General features: G+C 44.3%; 1 long non-coding RNA gene across 1 annotated transcript in view; it reads right to left on the bottom strand.

Annotated features, from left to right (window-relative positions):
* LOC138723401 (uncharacterized) overlaps positions 1 to 26,491 on the bottom strand; it is an 80,542-nt gene extending 54,051 nt beyond the window's left edge. Inside the window, exons 1-2 of the long non-coding RNA XR_011337861.1 lie at positions 26,437 to 26,491; positions 13,462 to 13,573 (exon numbers count right to left, since the gene is read on the bottom strand). This is a non-coding gene — a long non-coding RNA (uncharacterized lncRNA). The remainder of the gene's footprint in view (positions 1 to 13,461; positions 13,574 to 26,436) is intronic.
* Positions 26,492 to 27,664: the final 1,173 nt, after the last annotated feature.

Below are 27,664 nucleotides of genomic sequence, written 5' to 3'. Positions count from 1 at the left end.
GATTTTAATTGTATTTGCATAGCTCCTAGGACACAGAAATACCACCCAGCCAGCCCCACTTCAAAAAAGCACGGCTAGCAGAGCTTCCAGAAGCTGCCTCAATGGGATCTGGATCAGGGCTGGAGGAACAAGCTTGTTTGGCTTAGACAGGTCCAGAAGGATTGGAGGGCTAGGAACACAAACCAGCTTGCAGGGTCTGGAGAGAATGCCTGAACCCAAGAATAAATACAATCACTGTAAAAATACAAGCTATAACAACCTTGACAATTTCAGCTTTACCAAAGAGAGCCAATTAGTTCTGTTAAGATTGAGTTAAGCTATATTTTCTATGTCATCATATTCAGGTGTGTATGTTAGAACTCATTTAATAGATTTGATATGAAAGCAAACTTTTTAAAAGCCAGCAGCATCTCTGATATTTTATCTGTACTAGTAACTATTAGACAAAGTAACTTTGGTTTGCTCTGTGCCTCAAACAGCATTTTTTCCTCAGAGAAAATTCATTAAAAAGAAATGTAAGGGGTAGGGAATAAAGACAGTTAATTTAACCCACCACAAAGTCAGCCTTCAACCCACAAAGAGGAATAGCACCACCAGCAAGATGTTAAGCTTCACTGTGGCTGACTCCAGTGTTCCAGTGTTCCACTTTCCCTACTGTCCTCTCTCCTTCCTTCCCCTGGTTTCAAACAGAAGCATCTCAAACCATCTGCTTTCTTGGATGTCTTTGGGACAGAGAGGCAAAGAGCACAGAATTTCCACCAGTCTTGAATTAAAAGCATCGAGTTTCTGGCCAAAAGGAGTCCCACAGGCAGCCAGACGGATTTCTATGAGGAGAAGGATATGCAGTTCAGGCCCTGGGGCAAAACATTTTGCTCCAGTGAGCTGAGTTCGGCTATTACAGGGTGCCTTAAATTGTAAGAAAAGTGTAGCTCTGTAACCACAGTTTTAAGTGGGTGTCTTTGCAAAGAACTCAAAGCAGCTCTCTGGCAAGCAAAAATGGCTGCACTGCTCAGTGCACAGTAGAAGATACCCAGGCTTGTAGAAGAAAAACACTGTTAGTAAATGCCTTAGGTAGGATTCAGCTCACCCAACTTTAACAGTGCAAAGTTTAAACAATTCGGTCATGCAGGCTCCATCTATGGTCACTAGATAAGAGATGCACATGCTCAGAGATGAGTCATCCCACTCTGAGACAGATGCTCAAGATGTGTGGTAGAAGCCTCATTTAAACAAGACTTTCTTTCATATGCTAAAATTAGACTCGATTAATTCTATCCAACTATTATCTCACCCCAAACCTGTAAGGTCTTGCTCTTCTTACATCAGGACTTCAGGAGATTTGCTCATATTCAGATGATAGCATTTCATCATCGCTGAATGATCTGTTCAAAATCCAGTCTTCATTTCATTCATGCCACATGTGGTTTGCCATTGACGAATTAGTCACCCTGAAGATTTCCAAGGCAAATACCAAATTCCCCTTTTCTACACCAGCAAGCACAAAAATGAACTTGATTTCCGGGAATATTTACTATCTTAATGACTCTAGACTAATATCCTTAGGAAGCATATAATTTGTTCAACTCTGCAATTAGCACGCATGCTAAAAACACTAATAACCACTGGCTGAATCACCCAGGACCCACCATCGCTTTCCTCTAATAAAAAACCTGCTGGATCAGCTGGACATTTTCAAGATCAAAGCCGGGTGAATATTTTCACCTAGATTCCTGGTCCAGTCAACAGTCACAAGGGGCTCACCATAACTCTCACTATCTCAGTATAAAAATAATATCCTTTTATTGAACCCAAATGTCTAATGAAAAGAGTTCATTTCAGGGAACTGTCCTCAAAGCAAACCCAGTCTCACGGCTTTGAAGCGCCATGACAGAGCACACAGCTCACCCACTCCAGAATGAGAAAGAAGAGGAACAACTGGGAGGAGGGATGGAATTTTTATTGCTTTCTAGTCTGTATGTGATTAATAGTAATGTCTTTTTTAAAGGGCTCGAGGTTACCATGGAAGAGAATGGCTGAGTTTTAACCAAGTCTCATGGATGCTTTGACATGCAAGAGGATGATCTGCTCCAGCCTAGCCAGTGAGTTGCTTAAGGGGCTGTGAGACTACACCTTTGCCTCATTATAAAATTGAGTTTCTTTAATGAGATTGATTTAATACAGCACTAAGAAAACATCAGAGCTTATTGTTTATTTAAACCACTGACTACATTATAAGAGGCCTCCCAGGAGATGAAAGCAAGTCTTCAGTGAGAAGAAGCAACAGAGGATTTCTTTATTTCCATTCTTTTGCGAGCATCTGCCAAGCCTCATGATTACAGCAAGAAATGTCACTGAGAAGAGTGGGAGCTGCTGAGAAGAGTGGGAGCTGCTGTGCAGGAACTCCCTGCACTCCGACACAAAAGGGTTCTTTCTCCCCATTCAAATCTGACTTTCGGGAGTGGGGGTGTGTACTGCAGTGCCACATGCAGAAAACCAGAATTAAAACCAGAATTAAAACTCTTCCTGACATGGCTGACCCTAAGCCTTCCCCCCTCATGCTGTCTGGCAGTGGGTTTGGATTCGTAGACCCCTGTGCCACTAGGAAGCAGCTTTCTCCCTCCCAGTTAAAAGTCAAGTCCAGATCATGACACTGAGCACGGTGAGAACCAGAGCTGCGTACTGGATCTGTGATGGATCACACTGAGCATCGAAGAGATAGCGCATGGCTGCTCCCACCCATCCCTGGGGTGTGGCTGGGCAAACGCACAGTATCACACGACGATCAAATCCATTTCGGTGCATTATTGTCTCTGTTTAGCATATCGGCCTCTGAAAGGTTTGCTGACTCAGGCGCTCAGCATGCACAAGCCAAACTCTGGCTGATGGTGATGACTGCAACTTCTCATCCAAGCACGTAGCAGAACCTGGCTAGTAACTAGGAAGTCGTTTCAGTGAACAAAATAGATAGCAAAATCTTATTCTAATTTTGCTCAGAGCAACTAAGGAAATGAGTTAATTATATAAAATTAATTATTAGTGCTTGAATCGTTAAAATCTATAACAAAGACATCGATACAGCTGTGAGATATATTGTATTTTGCATCCTTCTGTTGCTTCCCTCTCTGGGGGAAAAAATGAAAATTACACATGCTACAAATGGCCAAAAGAAAAAAAAATATCTACTGCTAGAAAAATTCAGTCCTGGAACTGGTTTTGAGGGAAGTCATCTGCAGAAAACTTCTCTTGGGTCAGCTTTGACAATAAGAATAAGCAGTAACAGGAAGGTGCTGCACTGCCAAATGTCAGGGTAGTTTCAGCTTTCCCAGCTCTGTGTTTTGTTTGCTCCAATTACAGTCCTGTCCAAACCGAAGCACATTTGCGTTGATGCGCCCACCTGATCTCTTCAATGTATTTTTTGTCCTTCTCCCTTTCTCTCCATCTTGGCACCACCCTGAGCTCCATAAACATGCTGTTTATTCTGGCTTTCCCCCATCCTCTTCTCTTTTTAACTTTATTCCCCTTAAAAGAACTTGTGCAGGCTGAGATACAGAATTTCTTGCATCAGTTTTACAGAGTTCAGCCTCTCTGCCGAAGGCTGGATGCTGCCAACTGAAGAGGAATTTTCTCCTACTATGTTTCCCATGAGCTGGTCCGCGAGTAACTCAATGATCGAAACCCACTGCCGAAGGAATCAAGGGGAGGACCCCTATGTTATCATCTTCCTTGTTAAAACAAACAAACAAACACACGCATCGGTGAGCTGTTTGTTAAACTGGTCAGACCCAGTTTGCTTCCCCCGTGAGACTGATGCTGCTGCAGTCACAGGGTTTCTACACAGACAGCAGTGCACGTACGATATGCCTGCCTGCTCTGCCTTCCCACAACCACATCATACCCTCTTCTCGGGCGTGGAGGCTCGCGCGTTGCCCATATGAGCAATAAATTAAGGAAACCCCAAGTTTCCCCTGTGGCAGACGTTGCTGCGCATTCGGGAGGGGGTTTTCCGTAGCACCCTCCTCCTTCCAAAGATCAAATAACTTCACATGCCATGCTAGAGCTTCCTGGGGATCTCTGGGCATCTTGCTGTTTAATAAACATATAGAATCCGATAACGACAGTGAGAAGAGACAAGGGCAAAGAAGGAGCGAGTGATGACAACTTTCTCCTTGGTAAATGTCCCCTAAAGGAAATGGTTTTCTGCTAAGCTAAAGGCACTCAGACCTATAAAGCTCACACAAGTATCCAAATATTTTCTTACTCTCCCAACACAGGTGCTTGAGCCCAGGCTGGAGGCTCTGAAGTTCATACAAAGACTCATTACAGCAGATCTAAGGGGCTGGGAAGGGAGATTTTTCTTCAAAACCAACAATTTTTTTGGTTGTTTATTGTTATTAACTTAGTATGAATTTACCTAGATCAGTTTTGACAGGCTTTTTGGAAAAGCGGTGAACTGAGTAGGTTCCCATACTTGCAGGCAACCGCCACGCATCGCAAGAGCACTCATCCTGTTCTCTTGCAGCGAATGTAAAAGCAAACACCCATTTTTCAGCAGTTCACATACAACTACATCCAGTGGAAGCAGCAGCTCATTGCACTGTTAACAAAACACATGCTGTGCATAAATATATGCCTAGTTTCGAGGCCCCAAATGAGCAGGCAAAGCAGAACTTGCCTGATCAAATAGCGGCTGAAAAACACCTCTTTGAGCATACGAAAAGTCTGGTGGATCTCATCCCACCTCCAACGAGAGACTTACGAAGAACTGGAGAAGCTCTTCCTTATTTCTAGATGTAGTCTCCAAGCTACCAAAATTACCAGCACCTTCAGTCCCCAGCACCTTCAGTCCCAAGTCTACAAATCACTTAATTGCTGTAACAGTACTAATGCCTGCAGTGGATCATGGTCCACCGACTGGTGATAGCTTCATGGTGTGGCCTCTTACGAGCTTCAAACATACCAACTCTGAATGCTCCTGGCAAACAAACATACCGCCTCTGTCTGGAGAAAACCACAGACATGAAGAACTCCCATGATTTGGTTCAAGCGTTTAAAAATGTCATTGTACGCTTTGAACTTAAAACATGGGAACAGAGTTAAGAAGCCAAGGGTTTTATTCCATTGCAACCATAATCATAGGGAAATAGGTCCCACGGTTGCTAATAAACCAATTTCTGATGAAGGGCAAGAACAGATGAAACACAAAAACCAGCACAGAACCCAAAACAGAGAGACTCTGCCAAAATTGTATCCATGGAGGAGAGCAAGGAGCTGGCAAGAGCTACCCTCGCTGGAGCTGAGGAACCAGATGCATAAGGAAAGGGAATGGCATTTATTTCCTGAGTGACGCTCAGCTCCAAGAGAGCTAGACATGGTCCCTCCTGCTGCCCCAAGCCATGATCAGCTTGACCCAAATAATTTAACAGATGCTGGTCCAACCTATTCTTAAAAACCTCAGCAGCTGAGATACCACACCCCTAGACCCATGCTTTGCTTTCATCAGAAAAGGGCAGTGGAGTTTCCTATTGGAAATTAAACCCACAACTTCTTGCTCTATTGCCTGCGGCCAGGAAGAAACAGCTCATTCCCTTAATCCCTGCAAGAGGTTTTTTCAGACTAGAGGACGTCCTTCTTTACCCCAGACTCCAGAAGTCTGTCCTCCATAAAATGCAACTTAAAACTAAGTCTACGGACCAAAGTCCATAAAACATAGCTTAGAAAAGCAGAACCATAGTTACAGGATTCAAGATACCTCATATCCATTGAAAAAAAGTCTTAGTTCAAAAAACTTTAAAAGCAAGGTGTAAGTGAATCCATCTTTTCCATTTTTCTTTGGTGACCGAAGTGCTGCAGACATTGCTCATTCTTGCCGACATCCTCTCCACTTTAACTGAGCCACACCTTCCCAGGATCACTCAGCCACAACATCCTGAGCACCCCAAACACCAAGGGCCTTGTCCACCAGCCAACACCCAACACAGCACCAGGAGTCACCCAAGAAGCCACCACAGGAGACGACTCAGGATACCTGCCAGCAGTGCCAGGGAAGGGGTCGGGCAGTGCCACCGGAGCAGAGGACGCAGCCCTCCACAACAGGGCTTCAGAATCCTTTGGTCTTCTCCAATCCTTACCCCCAGAAATGTGTGTATTTTCAGAGCTCAACTAATTGGCACACCTAGGACCAAACTCAAACCAGGCTGAGTTTAAACGGAGCCCTGGGGCCACCCAGCACCCTGAGACATGCTGCCTGTAAGCGTATTTATTAGGTGTTAAATTCAGCTTTTACAGGTATTTCCATCCTCAGTATCTGGAATTTATTAACTTATATCCCATCTGTGTTACCTATTATAGCACCCTATAAAGTCTTTCATTTCCTGAAAGCTTTTGCTGCGCTCACAAACATAGTTTTAATTTTATTTGGCCTGTCTATCAAAATTAATCAGTGTTAATACTCAAATCATAAAATAACAGTCACAGAGGAAGAGCTGCACTTAAGTTGAAAGAAAGCTTTCAGGAAACAAAGTGTTTCTATCTAAGTAATGTTTAAGAAGAGAGCACCAGGAACAGCAAACTTAATAATATGCTTCGCTGTGTTGTTAATAACTGTGCTTTAGTCTCACATGCAGTTTTACTGGCTGACCTGTCTTCAAAGTCTGAGCTAAGGTGAACTCACTGTGTGCTTCCAATGGGCCCATAAAACTTCCAGCTATCAGGTTCACATGCCATTAAAAAATCAAACTGCCACTGAAGAACCGTAGGAGCTTCTTTACCCTTCACTGCCTCGTGTCCCAGGTGGGCAGCATCCATCCTGATCAACCTGTTTGAACGGCCACTTGAAAACCTCCTTTTGATGAAGGGGGTTCTGCAGCGCTAGCAAGGACCACAATAAATCAGGTGCACGCAGTGACTATCCTGGGAGGAAATACTGCAAAGGACTTGTGGCCCTTGTCCACAACTCATTAGGCATAAAGTGACACCAATGGAGACATTGATGCTGATGGTCTGGGTAAGACCCCAAATGAGAAGGAGATTCTGGTAGGCCCCAGGAGGATGTTTCCGAACTCAGCCTCAACGTGAGGTCAGGCTGCTGTGAGCCTTCCCAGTCAAGCTTTTAACATCTCCGCAGATGGAGATGGCATGGTCTGCAGTGCTAAACTGTTTTATCCATGAAAACCTTTTCCCTTATGCCCAGCTTTGCTGTGTGTGCCTGTTGCCTCTTGCCACCACACTGTACAGCCCCAAGGACAGTGAGGAGCTCCTCCATGCGCCCTCCAACTGCATCTCCTGGGAGTGGCTGGCAACCCTCTCTGAGATGCCTTCTTCTCCCTGATGGATGAGGGCTCCAGCCACAGAAGATCTGGGAGTGAAATGAATGAGACAAGGGGAATGTGCTGAGCTGCACTGCAAGGGACACTGTCAGCTATTACCATGCCAAGACAAATAAGGCATATTTTCCAGATTTTTTTCTCTGTGTGTCACCTTTCTCTCCCAGACAGACAAGGTATTTTCCTACTCTTCTCAATCACCTACGTGGCTAGTGTCTCCAGTCACACTCTACCACATTTCTTATTCTAGCCATGTCCTCCTCTGCCCTTAACATCTTTTTTTTTGCCTTTCCTGGTCTATCTCTGACCTTCACCCAGGTAATCTCTCTGAAGCACGAAGAAGCTTGCTAAAAATTGCAGGTCCACAGGTCCACATTGCTGTAAGACACAACCACACAAAGAAGGCTCCAGACTTACTCAAGCGGTCTGTCTCCCATCTGATTCCAGCTTTAGGTTTATATTGCTGACAACAAGTTTTTAACATATCTTATTTTACATACCCTGCAGAGTGAACAGGTTCAGGGAGATCAAATTTACAGTAAAGGAGAGTCCACACCAGTTACCCACCCCTGATTAGACACCAGCAACAAGAACAGTATCAGTAGGAAGTCTAAATAAAGTCTTAAAAGCTATATTTGTTACAAATGACCCAGTGTTGTAGAGGTACATAGAGCCTGCTTTAAAAGATTTTTTTTTTACTGAAATATGAAATGAAATTGTCTTTAGCAGAAAAAGGGGCTGCATCCTACATCTGGAAACAAGCAGTGGATCAGCTAATCCTTCCCATGGGTGTTACAGCATCCTTGGTACAGCTCAATCCTCTATCAGCTACTCGTAACTCTTGACATGGTCCATCCAATGTCTACGTTTCATTCAGAGCTGTGTGTGAGGCTGAACGCATGTGTCTGACTGTGAATCATTTGTTTAACAATGCAGTTATTGAGGCAGTCTCACCCAAACTAAACAGTGCCACAGGTGTTAGAGGGAATTTCTGGAAACGGATGATTCAGCTGGAGATCACGCACACATATGGAAATGCAACCTTTGGCCAGCTTCTCAACTGCTACTAACAGAGCTCAAACAGGCACAAAATCAAATGATGCTTCCAAAGATTCTGCTATAAATATGCTCCCCACTGGCTGCTCAGAGCAGAACCTGCCTGGCAGTGTTTGGGCTTGAATCCGCTGAACAGCTATGTCTGTCTTCGATAAAGATTCTTTTCAAGAAAAAAAAAAGGCATCAGCAGAAAAATAAAATCTCTTTTAAGCACAAAAAGCAAATAAATAATTATTTGTCTCATTCTTTCACTATCTCAGCAGCTATTTTCCCTCTCGTCTTTAAAATCCAACAGAATGAACCACTTGAAACTCAGGTTTTGTTTAGCTTGATGAAACAGCAAAGGAAACATTCATCATTAAAACTGCAAGGCAAGACTGGGCAGAATATTGAAAGACATATTTAGATAAAAACTTGCATTATTTCAAAAAGGGATTAAAATCGTGCTTCCTAAGGAGAACTCAGCACTGGTGAGACCGCTCTTTGAATCCTGTGTTCAGTTCTGGGCCCCTCACCACAAGAAGGATGTTGAGGCTTTGGAGCGAGTCCAGAGAAGAGCAACGAAGCTGGTGAAGGGGCTGGAGAAGAGACCTTATGAGGAACGGCTGAGAGAGCTGGGGTTGTTTAGCCTGGAGAAGAGGAGGCTGAGGGGAGACCTCATTGCTCTCTACAACTACCTGAAAGGAGGTTGTGGAGAGGAGGGAGCTGGGCTCTTCTCCCAAGTGACAGGGGACAGGACAAGAGGGAATGGCCTCAAGCTCCGCCAGGGGACATTTAGGCTGGACATTAGGAAAAAATTTTTCACAGAAAGGGTCATCGGACACTGGAACAGGCTGCCCAGGGAGGTGGTTGATTCACCTTCCCTGGAGGTGTTTAAGGGATGGGTGGATGAGGCGCTGAGGGACATGGTTTAGTGATTGATGGGAATTCTTGGACTTGATGAACCTGTGGGCCTCTTCTGACCTGGTTATTCTATGATTCTATGAGAACTAGAGGGGGCAAGCTGAAATATCAAATGATTCTCTACCAATTAATCAAATATTTTGCTTTGCTTCACTTCAGTGTTAGGTTCCCCTAAATTCAAGACAAAATATCATGATGGCTCGGGAAAACAGTCGGGAAAATAAAGAGTATGCTTGCAAAATCCAGGGAGCTAGCTGTGTGCAGAAGGCCTGGAGGCCAAGACACAGGCCAAAAATGAAAGGTTTGATGAAGGCTCCAAGGAGATCTTACAGCAAACTTCCAGTACCTGAAGGAGCTATAAGAAAGCTGGGGAGGGACTGTTTACAAAGGCTTGGAGTGATAGGACGAGGGGCAATGAGTATAAGCTGGAGAGAGGCAGGCTTAGAGTAGACAGAAGGAGAAATTTCTTCACGATAAGGATGCTGAGGCCCTGACCCAGGTTGCCCAGGCAAGCTGTGGCTGCCCCATCCCTGGAGGTGTTCAAGGCCAGGCTGGTGCCCAGGCCTTGGGAAGCTTGATCAGTGGGAGGTGTCCCTGCCCATGGCAGGGGATGGAACTGGGTGATCTTTAAGGTCTCTTCCAACACAAACTATTCTATGATTCTAAGACAGCATGATTCAACATTTAGATCAGGTAGGCTTCAGAAAGTAAAGGGAAAACATTACCCACAATTAAATCTACATGTAAATAAGTTGACGTCAGTCATAAATCCGAAACAACACTGTCTGCTGAAAACCATGCAAAGAAAGCAAGCTCAGAGACCAGGCACGGAGCCTGGATTGCCGCCAGTGATCTAGCTGCCAGATTAGAAGTAAAGCTGCCTGGAAGATGAGGATTTTGTCTTGTGAAAATAATGCGAGGTTTTGGCATTCCCTGTGGACATGTCTACACATGTAGGTGCGCGCGTCCTGCTTTGCTTTCATTGTGCCGGGGGAGCCGCCCCCTTAAAGGCAGCGCACCCACAATGATGGGCACCTTCCAGCTGAGAGACTGCACTGGGTTGTCGGGGTGTTGCTCTTCCTTTTGATTGGGAGTGGGTTTATGGACCTCCGTCTCTTCTCTTTCATGTGCCAAAGGAATCAAATGCACCGTCCAGTTGCCAGCAACCGCAAATTATTGAAAAATAGTTCGTATTTTTTCTATTTCTACATGAACTTGCCGTGTCTTCGAGCCCAGAGGATCCATCAGGAGCCATGCTGGCTCCTCCCTGCCTGCACGGATGTTTCATCTTGGAGGAAGGTTTCCCATCCACCCCTGGCTGCTCATGGAGAAAGATGGAGCACAGTCCCAAAAACCCCATCCAGCCCCGATATGTACCTGGGGGGGAGGGCTGGATCTCACCTGACCCACAGGTAGTGCATGGAGTCGCATCTCTCCCACAGCACAACTGCAGGGTTCATTCTGTTTTTGAGACACTTTCTGAGCAGGCTGTAAAGCCCATGCTTATGAGAACTGAGCATCGCTGAAAAAAAAAAAACCATTTGTTTTTCCTCCAGAAGCGACGTGCTGTGGATTCAGCTGTGCTCCACAAACAGCTGCCCACCAGCTTACGGACAAAAGAGAGAGAAAGAGGAACTTTGGCTTGCTTGAGTTAAGCCTGGCGTCTACTGTGACAAAGACAAATATCTTGAATAATGAAAAGGCTTCTCATGCCGAGGTTCTGAAAATTGGTTATGAAGAAAACCTTTCTCAGAAGGATTCCCAGAGCAGTACTCCTCCAAGCTACGCTAAGGCACGTGCAAGACAGGGAGGTGATAGGAGACAGCCAGCATGGCTTCACCAAGGGCAAGCCCTGCCTGACCAACCCAGGGGCCTCCTAGGACAGAGTGACCACATCAGTGGAAAAATGCTGGGATTGTTCAGCCAGGAGAAAAGAAGGCTCCAGGGGGACCTTGTTGTGGTCTTTCAATACTTAAAGGAGGCTTACAAGAAAGTTGGAGATGAACATAACAGGGCCTGTTGTGACAAGACAAGGAGTAGTGGTTTTAAACCAGAAGAGGGGAGATTTAGACTAGAGATAAGGAAGACATTTTTATGCTTAGGGTGGTGAGGCACCGGCACTGGTTTCCCAGAGAGGTGGTAGATGCCTCATCCCTGGAAACATTCAAGGTCAGGTTGTACGGGGCTCTGAGCAACCTGCTCATTGCAGGGGAATTGGACTGGATGATCTCGAAGAGTCCCTTCCAACCCAAACTATTCAATGATTCTATGATTTGGAGAAGGTAGAGGGGGGAGTTCAGGAGCACGTGAAGGTGTTGGAGTGCTAAAAAAACCTCATTAAAATCCCAAACATCAGGATTGCTTTCCTGGCCTTAACTCTGCTCTGCATTGTAAGCCCCCCAAAATCACCCCCTCTTTATTCCTTGGCTTCCAAGTCGTAACATGCAGAAACACTGGACTTGCTTCTGAATCCATAGGGGCCTGCATACTGGTGGTACCCAGCACCACTGCCCAAAGCTGGATGGAAATAGGTTTTGCATTTTCTGCAGGCCATGATGACGTTGAACTATTCAGAAGATTTTAGGGGTGAAATAAAACTCAAAAAACAAAATCAATTATTTTCCACACAAAACCTTATTTGAAGTCATTTGCCTTGTGACATGGACTGCTCAAAATGCCAGGGACGGACATCAAAGGGGAACCCAACATGTGCTCCACACTCAGAGCTGTTTCAGAAGAGCTCGCTTCTTTTTTGCCTTTTTCCCTTAAAATCCTCCAACACAACTGACCTGCAATGGCTTTACCCTGCATTGCCTGCCCCTTCACCCAGAGGGAACAGTGCAGGATACTGCTCTGATGAAATCCATTCTATTCGGTGTGAGAATTAGGAGGTTACAACTGAAAGTATAACTTTTGGTTGCAATTTCAGCTTTCTGGCTACTTATTTAACAGGTTTCTTTAATCTAAGTCTCTTTTTAATCATAGCTGTACCTCACCTTGCTGGTGATGTTACCATGTCACAGCAAAACCAGGGGTTTGCGCTGAGACAACATCTCAATACCGGAACTGGAACAACAATGGTCTGGAAACCAAAGGATGGTGTTTAATTTATACGACACAAGGACTGCAAATGCTGCAACCCTCCTGGAACCCTTCTTGTCACCAGAGATACTGGGAGCAGCACCAGGGTGAGGTGACTTGTGTGACTTCCCAGTCATCACCTCCAAGCTACAACATTGACCAAACCCTCCATCAAGCTGCAGCACTAAAACTTAACATCGCTCTCGTTGCCCAGAGGAACATATCTTATATACAAGAAGTTTTTCATTATCTCATTAAAATTAGGACAGTTGCATTGGGGAATTATTTGCTGTTCTGTTTCAATGAAGCTAAGACTTAATCTCTCACTCTGTGCTGGCTGTCCTCTATCAGGGCCACTAAATAACCCAATAACCCACTGCTGTTAAAGCTGTCAGCTAAGAAATATGTCCGTGTGGCACCACGGCACAGGGCAAAGCTGAGCAGAAGCTACAACAAAGCAAACAGTAGTCGCTTGGCCAGTGGAACATTGCTTGTGGAACAGGACAAGTTGAAAGCAAGCTCGGGTGGTCCACAGCAGACCCGCAGATGGCCCCAAGCTGTGCCAGGGCAGGTTCTGCTTGGACTTCAGGAAAATATTCTTCACTGAAAGGATTCTCAAGCACAGGAATGGCTGCCCAGGAAGGTGGTTGAGTCCCCATACCTGGAGGTGTTTAAAAGACAGATGGATGAAGTGCTTAGGGATATGATTCAGTAGTGACAGGCATGGTTGGACTCAATGATCTCAAAGGTCTTTTCCAACCTAGGGATTCTATGATTCTATGAAAGGCTAGTCAGCACAAAGCAGAGGCGACCACACTTTTAAGTGGGCTATGAGAGCTCATAGGAGCAGAAAGGGCCTTGCACAAAACTCCCAATTAAAAATTCCCTCTCTGACTCATTACGCAATGTTGTTTTGCAAGGCCAAAGGGGAAAGGGGCTGGAGCTCCACTCAAGCTTCGTCTGCAATCAGTAGAGCTCCTAGGCATGGCAGAGAAAACACCTTGGTTTGCTCTTTCCAATTCAGAATAACAGAGAGTCAGCAAGTACAGGCATTATGTGGCTCGTTGTGTTTTAGGTTTTAATATTTTGTTATTTTTACCTTAATGATGCATGGCGGGTAGTACAGGATGTACCAGATCAGACACTATGAGAAGCTCTTCAGATAGGAAAGATGCTCCATTCTGTACCGTTGGCTGCCTTCCTTTTAAAACCTAAGCAGACAGAAAACCAGAGTGTTAAAACCCATGTTCATAATAATGAGAAAAATAGAATTCCTCAGCCTCGCTGGCAGCGAGCAGAGCTGGTGGGTCACAGGGAAGATGCAATGCTCAGACCACCCTGATCCCAGGCATGGCAGAGGCTGCCCAGGGAGGTGGTGGAGTCCCCATCCCTGGAGGGGTTTAAAAGACAGGTAGATGAGGTGCTCAGGGATATGATTTAGTAGTGGACAAGTACGATTGGGCTTGATGATCTCAAAGGTCTCTTCCAACCTAGGATTCTATCATTCCATGATTCTATCTTCCTTCCCGCGCATCCGCCCTCTCTGTGACCTCTCCCCCTCCACTGACCACGTCCCTGCCTGGAACACAAGCCTTGCCAGAAAGTTGCAGGAGGGCAGGGTTAGCATCAGAAGCTGTAATTAAACTCCAGAGCTCCATGACACCATTCTCCAAGCATGTCCAACAAAAGCTCCACTGTGGATCTTCCAGTGCGGAGCAGCTGGGTATGGATATTCCCAAGGGCACCTCAGAGTGGGACAAGGTTGTGTGGCGGAGAGCCCCGCTGACGTACACAGCCTTTCAGCAAACCCCTGTTATTATGGGCTGCTGGGACTGTGAAGTCAGCACGGCACTGTGGGAGAGCGGATATTTTATTTATTTACCTTATTATATTCTTTTCTTATTATCATTTTGCAAACGGAGCATGTGAGCCTGCTGGGGCACAAGGGGTATGGCTTGAAAGCACGGAGCAAGGGAGGACATGCAACTCAATTTAGCCCAGGACATGCCTCAAACCGGCTTGCAGAGATGTGCGAGACCACTCTCACTCGCGTTACAACCCGAATAAGGAAATTAGGGGGTCGAAACAACTTGTAATTCTCCTTCCTGCATTTACGTTTAGGTTCCTTGTGGCTCTCTGGTTTCTTTATGATTCTTGGACCAGGCAAGAAGATTGAATGCAGCTTTTTGTATGCACAGCACAAGGAAAATGCCAGACTTTGGGGGATATAAATAGACATCAGAGCTGGGGTTTGGTGTTTCTGATGCTTGCCTGAAATACTAGGAGGGGAAAAAAGGCATCTGTCATCACGTCTCATTGGTAAATGGCTCTTTTCTGGAGAGGGATAGCAGATGAAGGAAACAGGTTCACGTAAACCAGCACATATATATCAGTTGCTTCACTTTCTTCCACATATCAAAGAAATTGTGTTGCCTTTTTTTGACCCATTTCTAGTTCTTCTCCCAGCCTACACAGTTCTTCCTGGACTACCTGAATCAACCAGGAAATCTCATTGAAAAATCCCCTGAAAAGTCTCAGCGTTTCCCATGTTACACTGGACAAATGTCATCCCACCCCTGCGCTTCTCACGCCATCCCTCTTCCTAGCTGCAGCAACAAGGAGAAGCCTGTGAGAATGCAAATAAGGCCATCAGGAAAGACAGTTTGTTTCCAAATCATATATTAGGTGAAGTCTGCCATTTAAATCTATCCAATACCTTCCTCTTTCATGTGCTACTCTGCTGAAATTATAACGTGCAATCATTTATAAGGGAGAAAAAAATCAGATGTAGAGAAGGTGGGTTTTAGTAACACAAGTGAAACAGAGACAGGAAAGTGAGAGAAGAAATCCACAAGAAAAAAAAAAATCCATCTTAACAGTTATTTTCGAAATTGTGATGGTCTAAACACCAACCTAAGTACCTGGTGGCTTTGGGGTAGAGGTCAAAGACTTTACTGCAAAGGCTATGCCTCGATGCACCACACATTCTGCAACTATGCATCATGTGGTCAACACATCATCGTCCCACCATGAAGGTGCTTCTCCCTACCTCGCCGTGGCCACACCATGATATTTGGAAAGACAGGCAATAGCATGATGGGCAGGCTCACTGGGCTGGATGCACACAGGCTTCTCCACACGGGGCAATGGCGTTTCCCTCAAACCATAGTCAGAGGGGACAATTGTGAAAATGTTTTGTCATCTCCAGCTCCGCCCCAGGTGGGGAAGAGCCCATATTGCAGAATTCAAAGTGAGTGATGAAAAACCTCATCAATAACATTTTCTCATTCTTAGCAGGGAGACTGTATTTCCCAAACAGCCTACTGTCCCTAGCAACAGAGGCTCAGGCTGAATCTCTCCCATGAGGTCTTATTTTAGCCCATTTGTCTTGGTTTTGTCAGTCAGGTTTTCTGCAGAACATTGGTGTTCAAGGTGTTCAAGGCCAGGTTGGATGGGCCTTGGACAGCCTGATCTAGTGGGAGGTGTCCCTGCCCATGGCAGAGGGGGAGAACTAGATGATCTTTAAGGTCCCTTCCAACCCACACTACTCTATGATTCTATGATTGGCATCCTGAAGGACCAAGGCAAGCGCACAAACTAGTGGCTGCCAGGTCTAGAGACCTGAAAAGGCTGATAATAAGACAATAAGTTTTTTACATTATCTTTTTGTGATCTCCTCTGGAGGACTGTTCAAAATCCACCAATTAGCACAAACTGATCAAGAAGACAGAAACTTCAGGATGCCAAAAGCCAGTTTTCTAGGAATCAGGTGAACTAGTATCTCCCTTTTCATACAGTGGCCATGGAGGAGAAGTTGTCGGGCTAAAAAATACCTCTGACTACGCAAGCCTCACAAGATTTTGGATAGAGACCACGCTACAGAGGCAGCACCATCCTCTTTCAGAAGGAGTATTTTTCCACAGACACCAGCATTTCTGGCTGTGATATTCCCTCTATCCCCTCCTCTCCCTTTTCTTCCATACTTCAGCAAAGATATCTCCATCTCATCCTCGCTCTTTCTGTCACTGGGGGGACACCAGCTCTTGAACCTCTTCATCTCCTGGCACCTTTCCTCAGTGTAGCATCCACATGCATCCATGAAATCAAGATAACTAGCCCTGGTGCAGACTAGGAAGTTTCAGAAATACCTGTTTCTAAATGATTAGTCAAGAGTCTGTAGCAAAAGAGTGAACTTGTTGCTATCATGATTTAATTCTGCATTTGCCCCTCCTGTGCCTATGCAACGTGGTACAACAGGTTTCTGGGACCAGCTCCAGGTAGATGCTGGAGGTCCACGTGGGCAAGGAACGTTTCTCGTAGCACACGCAGACGGCATATGTCTCTGACTCCAGCTCACTCCTCCCTACACCATTTGTTCATCTTACCAAATAAACAGGAAAGCATATATTAACGCTGTCTATTTGGAGACACAGAATGTCAGTGGAGTTGTTTCTCTGCTTTCTCTCCTTGCCCAAAAAAAGACTCCAGGCTCCTTGCCCACATTTCTTACCTATTTCATTACTCTCTATGGTGCTATGTACAGTAAGCAGGGTGAGGAGTTGCTTGATTTCACTGTTCCTGAACAACTAAGAATAAAGTATTTCCAACCCCTGTATGAGTAAGAGCACATTTAAATTACATGCATTTCAGTATTACAGTCACAGAATCTGGTATCCATTTCCTAGGAAGGTAGGAAGCCTTTTTCTTACAGCCTTCCAACATTTTAACTATTAAATATGAGAATGCCGCTCCTGAACCATGCTGGAGTGGAGGCAAAACAAACATTCTCTTACATAAAGTAAGAAAGCCCAGAGGGAAAGCTAGCGTGAGTAGAAAGTAAACTTCCTTGTTATGCAACTCATCTTGCCTAACTTTTTAAAGAAAAACGTTAAGAACTGAAGCTAAAACAACAGATGCGGAATGATCTTATTTCCTGTTGACCATTTTCTCTCTCTAGCCGCACAAAGGCTGTGCACAGCTGATCACCGGACACAGACCACTCCAGCCTGCAAAGCTGCTCTATGGAACAGCCCTGGCTGGTTCACATGACAAACAGAGGCACTTCATGCATGCACAGCACTCGATCACAGACAGCCATGTCAATATTGATTTAATTGTGTCACCCCTTTCGTGTGTCCACCCCGAAAACTGAATAACTTCACCTTTTTCTTTACCTTCTCTGGGGGGTACATTGCTTGCACACATCCCAGCAAGCCATTCAGGCAATCCACTTAGAAAGACAGCATCGCTGCATCAAGTGTAAGGAGTGAAAGTCTCTTTTTAAAGCCATTTCATCCATGTCTGCACCCTGGGTTTCTCGCATGCAACACGTGCCTGCTGGCACCACTCACCGAGAACCAGAGCAGTGCCAGCACCCCCAGTACAGGCTGCCAAACCCAGACTGCCAGCACATGCATGGCAGAGCTGGGGTAAAGTCAGGAGCAGTGTGGTTTTCCTCTCGGTACAGGATCTGTAAGAAGCAGGGCTGGGGAGATGCTATCCTGCTCTGAAGGAAGGTGCTACCTGTGAAGTGCCCAGAAAGCATCCTACCTGTTTGGGGTGGAGCATCTCCTTGTCTCTGCTGAGTTCCCAGCAGCATGCTTAGCCTCTAATTTGGGAAAGGAAAAACACAGTCTGGCATGCCACCCTTGAAATACTGCCCACCCATCTATTATGCCAAAACTAGTATTTATAGTTTCCCTCAAAAAAAGGTCACCAAGTGCTCTAGAGCACTGAAATATGCACCACGCAGCGTGGGGCTGCATATCCACATGGGATGAGAGAAAACTCACTGAAATGGGAACTCAGCTCTATGCAGAAGAGCTCTATTGCTGTAACTCAAAATGCCTTCCCTAAAGCTGTGCAGTTCCTCCTCCTTACCATAAGCAACTATAGAAGTCCTCTAGATTTCCCATGGCACCCTCTATAACCCAACCACTCAACTGAAGTTTGACACACATAACAAAATCAAAAAAAGCCCTTGTGATGTAACAACTTTAAAAAGCTACACAGATAGCAAATTTTCTAGCACCATCTGAAGAGGACAAACAGCCTTCCTTGGTATTTTACAAGTGGGCCTGTGCGAACCTCATAAGGCTAAACAAGGCCAAGTGCAAGGTCCTATACCTGGGTCGAGGCAATCTGTGGTATCAGTACAGGATGGGGGATGATGTGATTGAGAGCTGCCCTGCAGAGAAGGACTTGGGGTGCTGGTTGATGAGAAGCTCAATGTGAGCCGGCAATGTGTGCTCACAGCCCAGAAACCAACCATGTCCTGGGCTGCATCAAAAGAAGTGTGGCCAGCAGGGCAAGGGAGGGGATTCTGCCCCTCTATTCTTCTCTTGCAAGACCTCAGCTGGAGTCCTGTGTCCAGTTCTAGAATCCTCAACATAAGAAGGAGATGGAGCTGTTGGAATGGGTCCCAGGAAGCACTACAAAGATGATGAGAGGGCTGGAGCACCTCCCATACAAGGCCAGGCTGACAGAGTTAGGGTTGTTCAGCCTGGAGAAAAGAAGGCTCTGAGGAGACCTTAGAGCGACCTTCCAGTACCTGAAAGGGCTACAAGAAAGCTGGGGAGGGACTGTTCACAAAGGCTTGGAGTGATAGGATGAAAGTATAAACTGGAGAGGGGCAGATTTAGACTAGACAGAAGGAGGAATTTCTTCACGATGAGAGTGGTGAGGCCCTGGCCCAGGTTGCCCAGGGAAGCTGTGGCTGCCCCATCCCTGGAGGTGTTCAAGGCCAGGCTGGATGGGCCTTGGGCAGCCTGATCCAGTGGGAGGTGTCCCTGCCCATGGCAGAAGGTTGGAACTGGATGATCTTTGAGGTCCCTTCCAACTCAAATTATTCTGTGATTCTGTGATTCTATTCTATGTGTGGACTGCAGGCTACGCACAGGGCCTTACAAGCCCGCTGGAAAAAAAAATGGTGTTTAATATTAAAAAATAGAAAACCTTGAATTTAAAGGGGTTAAAATGCCAAAAGTAATTTCTTAGAGAAGTTCAAAATTTTCATCACCGTGCAAAATGTTCACCCTCATCCTCATATTTGCTGTTCACCTGTAGCAAGTAAAGACACAGAGCCCTTCCAGTTGGCTTGCCCAGAAAGTGTTTCCCCTTTAAAAACTTTGGTCCAGGCCATTAAAATGCTTGAAAGTGAAGATCTACCACAGATCATGTTTTACTGTCCATGGATGGAATGAAAACTGGCCTTGGAGGATATAATAGAAACGGTTGTAAGAATGTGCCATCCTTCCTACAACAGCCCTGTCTTGCTGTGAGGGGAATGGAGCTCAGCCTTATGTTTCCAAGTTCATCTGGGTACAGAAATGGCACGATCTGTCTACACTGAAGCTTCCCAAATGTTCTCCAGGTCATGCAGACCTTTGTGCACCTACGTCCCTGCGCTGGACCTTGAGACCAGCCCCTAGGAAGAATAGTCATTTCTCATTTCAACTTGGTAGAGAGTTCCTCTTCAACTGAATGGTAGTGGGGTCTATTTTCAGTCCCCAGCATCAATCAGGCCCTTTTACTTTGAAAAACAAGAGGAGAAGGGCTCACAGCCACAACTCACCCATTCTGACCATAGTCACTGGAGCCTCTTCAGTCCCTCTAGCAGAAATCACTGTAATTAAGAGTCAGGAGTTTGATGAGGAAACTTTTCCTCACACCCACCAGCCTCTTTGTCTCACTTTTTGACAATGCACCAAAGTTACAACATAAAAAGCCTTGGAAATTTCCAATGTCTTAGCACGCTCTTTTAGGCAACTGTGCTGGAAAAAAACATGGCTGAGGGAAGGCGCTTGCTTTCTTCTTTCTTTGCTGCAGTGGTTTTTTATGTTCAAACCTTGGAGGCATTTCCAGCCTTTGGAAGAGAAAATGGGGATAAGGGCCTGTCCAATTCATGGATGCTGGGCAAAACAGGTCTTCACACACAGTAGATTTCGTAGACAACTGTCTACCTGAGGAAATCCATGGCTTTGTACCTCAATTTGTCCCAAACCCCCGTCATTTCACAGCACTCACAACCGAGCAGCATGACGAGTCAGACTGTCATCAGCTCCTCAGCAATGAGAAGACTTTTGTGACTTTTTTTAACAGCTCTTAGAAACATCTTCCCCTCTCTAGTTTCTCTTCTGCCTCTTGAAGTTCGTTCACTCAGTCTGAAAAGTCAAGTTCATGTCAAGTTCACTTTTTACTTCAATATGTTGACTTCAAGCCAGGAAGCATGGCACGTGCTGTAGCACCACAACATACTCAGATTTTCCAGATTTCAAATCACAGAATCAAAGGATAGTTTGTGTTGGAAGGGACCTTAAGATCGTCCAGTTCCAACTGCCTGGCCATGGGCAGGGACACCTCCCACTGGATCAGGGGCTCAAAGCCCATCCAACTTGGTCTTGAACACCTCCAGGGATGGGGCAGCCACAGCTTCCCTGGTCACTCTAAGGTCTCCTTGGAGCCTTCTCTTCTCTAGGCTGAACAACCCCAACTCTCCCTGCCTGTCCGCATATGGGAGGTGTCACAGAAGACTGTAATCAACGGACCATGCACTCAGCTTTTCTTTAATCCAGCCACCTCACCACAGACAGCCACACTAGACGTAGAAATGACCCAAAAGCTAGAGCGTGTGTTTAGGGTAGAGAGATCTGACGTTCAAGTCCATGCCTACACAACACAGAAAAACTCAAAAAATGTTTGTTTCATCCCAATATAGAGGATGAAATTTTTCAAATGCAAAAATTTGCAAGAAATATGAAAACGGATACCTCTCTGATGAATCCTTATGATCAGACACAGACACTACAGTTGAATACTCCATCTGAAATATAACATACCCAAACAACAAGCCTAAGAGAAGAAAAACTTATTATTTCCACCCCCAGGTCATAGCTCAAATTGCTAATTAACACAATGTTTGTACCCTGGAATTCTCTCCCACACCGCAGCCTTTCCTGTATGATCTGTTATCCCATACCATTAACAGTTTCTTTAAGGTCCTTATTTTACCAGGAAATATCTTTCACCTTTAATCACATATTGGCACAGAGCATAGGCTACTGATTACTAAACTGCATTTCATAGGCATGCAAATATTTGGTTTTGCTGAAAGGCAATGAGCTTCCAGCCCCATCTATTGGTGTAAGAGACATTTAAGAGAAGTTAAAGAGCTGTCAAGAATGTCAAGAATGGAAGAACTCATAATGAAGGAATACATTTTTATCTCGACGGCTAGATCCGTAATTCTTCAAAACTTCTACTATCAAACAAAATCACGAGAATTGTGGTTTGATTCAAGGTAGAAAAGAGGAAAAGATGGCTTTCAGTTGGGTATTTAAGATGAAGAGGACGCTCACAAGCTCTACACCTCCACATTTTACATGTAAAGGGATCACAGATGCAGATGAGTGAAACCAAAGACTCATCAGTGTACAGAAAGTAAGAGGCAGCAACCACGCTGAGCAGAGGTGGCTTCTGGAGGACACTGGGGGAGAACACAGACTTTCTTTCTGGTTCTTCGCCTGGTGAAATCAGGAAGCAGGTTCATACAGGCTGAGAGTTGGGCTTGTCCAGCCTGGAGAAGGCTCCGACGAGATCTTAGAGCGACCTTGCAGTACCTGAAAGGGCTACAAGAAAGCTGGAGAGGGACTATTCATAAAAGCTTGTGGTGATAGGACAAGGGGGAACGGATATAAGCTGGAGAAGGGCAGATTTAGACTAGACAGAAGGAGGAATTTCTTCACGATGAGAGTGGGGAGGCCCTGGCCCAGGTTGCCCAGGGAAGATGTGGCTGCCCCATCCCTGGAGGTGTTCAAGGCCAGGTTGGATGGGGCTTGGGCAGCCTGATCCAGCGGGAGGTGTCCCTGCTTATGGCAGGGGGGTTGGAACTGGATGATCTTTAAGGTCCCTTCCAACCCAAACTATTCTATGATTCTATGAAATGTAAAATCTTGACACGAAGACATCAAGTGGTTCACCCAAAGATGGAGCAGTGGATGTGAACAAAATCGAGCTCCACAGAACAACCAGCAGGTCATTTCCCTGGACCTTTCTAAGAAAACAGCAGGATGATTAGTCTCAGCAGAGCGAGGGAGACACACAGACTGACAGAGGCACAGACTAGCTACAGCAAGCCAGTTTGAAGTATTCCACTAAGTTTTTATATTATGGATCAAAGCTGCATTTATTACTTAATAGTACAGAAACAAGATCAAAGTCAGGCTGCATACCAACCTCACTGCAGTTGTGACATCCAGTACCCAGTGATGATGTTGATCATATTAATTTTCAGTATGGTTTGCAGTTCTAGTAAGAAAATTAGTACCTTCTAAACTGATTGCCCAGAGATTGCCTTGCTCTTATACCATATAACCAAACCAGCTGATGAACAATGGAAGCCCTTGCTGCAGCTGGTTGTGAACACCTGGCAAAGCATCCTAGATTCAGGTTTCAAATAGCTTTTTCTTCCACACGTGACACTTGCATCTTGCCCCTGAGGTGCATGGGAGAGCACCAGGCTCTTTGCTGCTCTCTGCCACAGTAACTCGTTATCTTGGAGTGCACGCCATGGGGAAAATGTCAAAGCTGACACACATACATCCTGAAACAATTTTGTAGGATTTCTATCTCTTTCTCCATGCAGGGACTTCAAGAGCAGCAGCTCTTATTGCCTCTCAAATCAGTTTGTCCTCTCAAAGGTCTAACACTCTACTTATCCTCCAAATGTCCACCTGGAAGCAGAGTTCTGCTCTTGACTTATTGACTTAATTTCATCACTCTCAAACAACTTCTGGTTTGCACTTTCAAAGCAGCAGTTCATTCCAGAGGAACTTAAAAGTTCTTCAGGGGAAACTACAGAAAGCAACTTCTCCAAAGCGACCTGCCCAAGATTTAATCTTCCTCTGTTACAATTACTTCTGTTTCATGAGAAAAAGTCATAAAATTGTTATAATTAATGTGTGGTTTGAGCTAGCAACAATTAAGGAGTGAAGGAATACTTCTATTAATACTGGCTTTGTAATGCCATGTCTGTCTCCTGAAATGACCTGCAAGCAACCAAAAAATAGCAAAAGGAAAAGCCTTTGGGGCAAGTATTGCCTCTGAAGTATAAACAGGTTCAGATCCTCATTCAGCACACAAAACTCCTCTGCTCTAACCCCCTTCTGTTTATTGGCAAGGAGCCAACTGAGAATAGATCTGCGATTAAAAGCCTTGGGATTCATGCAGTCAAGCTATTTTTTAATAGCATCATCTTTTAGCTGCTGAGTTGGCACGAGGATATCACTGTTCAAGTTTACCACCCCGTATCTTTTAATTCTTCTGCTTCCATTTAGCTCTTCCAACCATTTCCAAATGTATAAGCTGATGAGAATTGTTCTGTTACTGGAGAATTAAGATGCCCACACAATAGAGAGTGCAATTTTTCTGCACTTCTGAAGAGTTTCTTTTTTTCCCCTAATCCATTTCCTTTCTGTGTGGCAATTACACAATTGCTTATTCAGTTTATTACTTTATTTTGCTTGGAATTCCTCTAAAAATGGCAACTTTTTCCAATAAAATCTTTATTTTTCTTGTCCTTTTAATTAGGAGTTTTCCAACAAATTTGGAAACAAGATAACACTAAGTTGTAAACGAGGCAGAAACTGTTTCCAGCTGCAAATACTAGCTAGGAAAGCATAGCAGAAATGTAATTCCGCACAAATGAAAAGAGAAAGGTATAAAATACCAAATTTTTCACATCAGATAAAAATTAAGTTAAAATGTAGTTTAGGCTGATATTACCAAACTATAACTTTGTGTGAAACACGCTGCCCCAAACCCAAGCATAATAGAGATGTGACTTAAAAATAAATTAAATAATAGAATAATAAATAGATAAATAAAAAGATAGGTAAATAAATAAATATTTCTTTATTATAAAGAAATCAAGAAATTTAAAGCCCATTTTAATACAAAATTCATGCATGGTAAGGTATAAAAAAAGAATATATGTACTCAGTAATTATACTTCTGTCTCTGTGTGAGGCACAAAAGCCTCAGTCTCAAATCTCACAGCCAATTATGAAGCCTTTTTCACATTTTCCCCTCTTAGAGCACCCTTCCGGGGGAGGTGGGGGTTGTTCTGGTGTATGGCTTTCACCCTGCCTAGGAACAAGATGTGAAGAAGAAGAAAATTTCTCTGAGAATTTTACAGATCACAGAAAAGAGATTTTGGTTTATGAAGAAAATAGAAAATCAGAAACCTTAAAACTGTTTCAAAACCTCAGTCAGGCAAAGGATTGCCGTAACCTGAGCAGGAAATTTGAGCAGTAACTTCATTACTCCACCAAAAAATTTGGGCTGATACCAGGAACTGAATTTCACTTTGGGTTTGAATGAAGAAAAATGGGCTTAGCTGTGACCATGTTGGAAACTGAATCAACTCTGAAAGACAAAATTCTGCAATTTTGATCACAAGACACTATCTCACTTCAATTTACCATGAAGAACTGCCTTTAATCGTGGAGCAGAATCAGCACGACCACAGTTCCAGCAGCTCTTGGTCAGGACTGACCTCTCCTGATGAATAAGGGCAGGGTTAAGTTCATCCAAAATACTTAAGCAATTAAAGGGAAAACATAAAACAAAAGTCAAGAGACAATGTTCATCGCTGCTGACTGCTGAGTCTAATTCAGACTCAGTGCATGAATGCATGCTCAGTATGTGAACTCACACGTACTCAGCCTGGAGGAATCCCCACCATGGAAAACTTGCCAGAAGGTTGATTTAAGAGGAAGGATTTTAACTTGGGAGAGTTACAAAAGAGAGAAGATATTGTTCTCTTTTGTTATTGGGTAAAACAATGAAATGAAGGATTTATTTCAGCAGATTGTCTTAGGAAACGCCATATTAAATCATACCAATAGTCCTTCAGACAATTTTAGAATTATCATTGCTAACGGAAGTTGATTCTTAATTTCTTCTACAAGAGACCTCTGATCTCAGTCTAATAGTGAAGTCACTAGAAAATACTCATCCGTTAACTAAGTCCTTCCAACAACTTTCCATCCAGTCAAACGAAGCAGAGAAGAAAAGTGCAACCACAGAAGCAAATGTGAAAATTTCACTTGCTGTATGGTCAGGATGTTATTGATACCTTGTACAGACACCCCATGACACCAGCAGAAACAACAGTTCTACCATTTAAGGAATCCAGAAACTTATTAGCAGCCAGTGAATCAAAATTTGATTCATAAATGTGCTTCATAAATGTGAATGACATTTGGCACTGAAGATTTCTCACTGAATCCAAAGGAGGGATAAAGACAGTTGTAGTGAAACTGCTGCTCTCAGTGACGCCCAGAGACAGCCCTGGGTCAGGGTTTTGGGAGGAAAATCATCTCCTCATTTCTTCCTAGACTTCAAAATCAATTTCTGCATGCTGAGGACGTGTTAATGCTCTCCTTTGGAAATTTTATATGGAAATTATAAAATGAAATAGGAAAACATCTCAATGCGGTTTTCTCGATAGTGTTTCTAGACAAAGTAAAGAGGCTTGAGCTGGCCTCATCAGCGGCTGACCTTTATCAAGCTCAAGATCTTTATCACGGGTCATATGGTAGGAGAAGAGTCACAGCACAATGGCTGATGAAATATGAGGTAGCAAGGTGCTACATTGAAGTTACATTGCCAGGAATCTGAAAGAAGTAGGATTCTGTGCCATTGAATTGGTATCTAAGGGTCAGCAAATCTTAAGGACGTGGCAGACTTGCCGCCTCTACACGGAGAACCGACCAAGTACAGGTGTCCCAAATCATAGAATCATAGAATCATAGAATAACCAGGTTGGAAGAGACCCAGCGGATCATCGAGTCCAACCATTCCTATCAATCACTAAACCATGTCCCTTAGCACCTCGTCCACCCGTGCCTTAAACACCTCCAGGGAAGGTGACTCAACCACCTCCCTGGGCAGCCTGTTCCAGTGCCCAATGACCCTTTCTGTGAAAAACTTTTTCCTAATGTCCAGCCTAAACCTCCCCTGGCGGAGTTTGAGGCCATTCCCTCTTGTCCTTACCTACAAACAAAATACTCACCACCAACAGCAGCAGTTGCAGTAACATCGATTGCAGACAGCAGATCTCCAGCACCCGAAAAAAGATTTGTGAGCAAGATGTTAAATATCTCTAGTAAGATAGACATTAAAATAAATCTTTGGGGAAGCAGGTTTACAGCCAGAGTAGTGTAAAGACACTTCACAACCTTTCGTCATTGAAAAATATAACTGGGTCATTCAGTCTCACAGTGAAATGGGATTTGTTGTATTCCAGGGAAGGGATTAGAGTACAAGTACGTCTATCTAATGCAGGTAGATGAACCCTGAATTCATCACACTGCTCTATTCATGTCTTCTCCCACATTACCTCTCTTTCTAGTTGTTCTGATTTAAGTCTCAGATTCAAATAGCTGCAATTATGGAACAATTCAATCACAGTGTGAGGAAGAGAAACCTACCAGAGTGAGGTTTGGCAGGATACATTCTGTCTTTAAACAAAGATTAAAATGAGAAAGATTGTGCAAATCAAATAAACTTAAGCAAGAAATTAGTGTAAATTCCTATAATCTTGGATGATTTCTCTTTGTTAGTATTCAGCTGCACCAAGCCAGTCAGAACAGGGATTTGCTTTTTTAGAGGTGTTGTTCCAGGCATCTGTAAAGACACCTAGAAAATGCACTCATCATCGTTCCCAAAGTTGTGTTGGGATCTTAAGAACAATTAAAACTACATTTGTTAAACTGGCTGAGTTTCAGACTGAAAAGCAATCTTAAAACCAGCATGAAGGCTATTTTACTAGTCTTCTTGCTCAAAGTCGAGCTGAAATTAGAGAATTCCAATAAATGAAATCAGATGCAGACTGAAATGATTAGGAAAAAAAAGATTCATCTTCAATTTACTTTCATAAAAGTAAACAGCCCACTGGCTAACATTTCAGAAAATTCAACCCGTAGTCCCAAATGCCTTAGAATTTGAGACATACATCGGGAAAAAAAGAGTGATTAATGCCAGTTTTCCCGTGTGAGTAAAACCCATTCAATCAGGAATGCAGCTCAGGGTTTTCCAGGCATAGAAGACTCAGCTCAGAAATGCTGCCCCAATGGGTTAAACATCAGGGGGCCAATAGGATCTGGAAAGCTGATGCAAAGCTTTTTACCTATAGAGGATCCCTGAAGATGCCACCATGTTATCAGTTTCTCCTGCCCTCTTCCAGGCAGGAAGAGGCAGCAGGACACCTACAAGGCATTTGCACATCACCCATGTACCGA

The sequence above is a fragment of the Phaenicophaeus curvirostris genome, chromosome 8 (assembly GCF_032191515.1).
Source record: "Phaenicophaeus curvirostris isolate KB17595 chromosome 8, BPBGC_Pcur_1.0, whole genome shotgun sequence".
Classification (NCBI taxonomy): Eukaryota; Metazoa; Chordata; class Aves; order Cuculiformes; family Cuculidae; genus Phaenicophaeus; species Phaenicophaeus curvirostris.
The sequence above is the reverse complement of the archived record's forward strand: the minus strand, read 5'-3'. Positions and strand labels throughout refer to the sequence as shown.